The 1,189-nt window shown below is 42.0% G+C and overlaps 1 protein-coding gene across 1 annotated transcript in view; it reads left to right on the top strand.

Moving 5' to 3' along the window:
* Positions 1-1,189, top strand: part of LOC122564591 (exonuclease mut-7 homolog) — a 180,286-nt gene that overhangs the window by 33,778 nt on the left and 145,319 nt on the right. The window lies entirely within an intron of this gene.

The following is a 1,189-nucleotide window of genomic DNA, read 5'->3' as shown; positions in this document are numbered from 1 at the left end:
CATTTCACCCTGCCACCCAGCTTTGTATCATCAGCAAATTTGCTAATGTTACTATTAATACTATCTTCTATATCATTAATATATATTGTAAAAAGCTGCGGTCCCAGCACTGATCCCTGCGGTACCCCACTGGTCACCGCCTGCCATTCCGAAAGGGAGCTAGTTATCTCTACTCTTTATTTCCTGTAAGCCAACCAATTTTCAATCCAAGTTAGTACTTTGCCCCCAATATCATGCGCCCTAATTTTGCTCACTAACCTCCTATGTGGGACTTTATCAAAGGCTTTCTGAAAGTCCAGGTACACTACATCCACTGGATCTCCCTTGTCCATCTTCAGAGTTACATCCTCAAAAAATTCCAGAAGATTAGTCAAGCATGATTTCCCCTTCATAAATCCATGCTGACTCTGACCTATCCTGTTACTGCTATCCAGATGTGTCGTAATTTCATCCTTTATAATAGACTCCAGGATCTTTCCCACCACTAAGGTCAGACTAACTGGTCTATAATTTCCTGCTTTCTCTCTCGCTCCTTTCTTAAAACGTGATACAACATTAGCCGCCTTCCAATCCGCAGGAACTGATCCTGAATCTATCGAACTCTGGAAAATAATCACCAACGCACCCACGATTTCTAGAGCCACCTCCTTTAGTACCCTGGGATATAGACCATCAGGCCCCGGGGACTTCTCAGCCTTCAGACCTAACAGTCTCTCCAACACCAATTCCTGGCAAATATAAATTCCCTTCAGTTCAGGTCCTTCAGCCACTGTTATCTCTGGGAGATTGCTTGTGTCTTCCCCGTGAACACAGATCTGAAGTACCAATTCAACTCTTCTGCCATTTCTTTGTTCCCTGTAATATATTCCCCTGTTTCTGTCTTCAAGGGCCCAATTTTAGTCTTAACCATTTTTTTGCCTTTCACGTACCTAAAAAAGCTTTTACTATCCTCCTTTATATTTTTGGCCAGTTTACCTTCGTACCTCATTTTTTTCGCTGCGTATTTCCTTCTTAGTAATCCTTTGTTGTTCTTTAAAAGCTTCCTAGTCCTCCGTTTTCCCACTCATCTTTGCTATGTTATACTTTTTCTCTTTTAACTTTATATGTTTCTTAACTTCCCTCGTCAGCCACAGCCACCCATGCCTCCTCTTAGGATCTTTCTTCCTTTTTGGAATGAACTGATCCTGCA

The sequence above is a fragment of the Chiloscyllium plagiosum genome, chromosome 30 (genome assembly GCF_004010195.1).
Source record: "Chiloscyllium plagiosum isolate BGI_BamShark_2017 chromosome 30, ASM401019v2, whole genome shotgun sequence".
In the NCBI taxonomy this organism is placed as follows: domain Eukaryota; kingdom Metazoa; phylum Chordata; class Chondrichthyes; order Orectolobiformes; family Hemiscylliidae; genus Chiloscyllium; species Chiloscyllium plagiosum.
The sequence above is the reverse complement of the archived record's forward strand: the minus strand, read 5'-3'. Positions and strand labels throughout refer to the sequence as shown.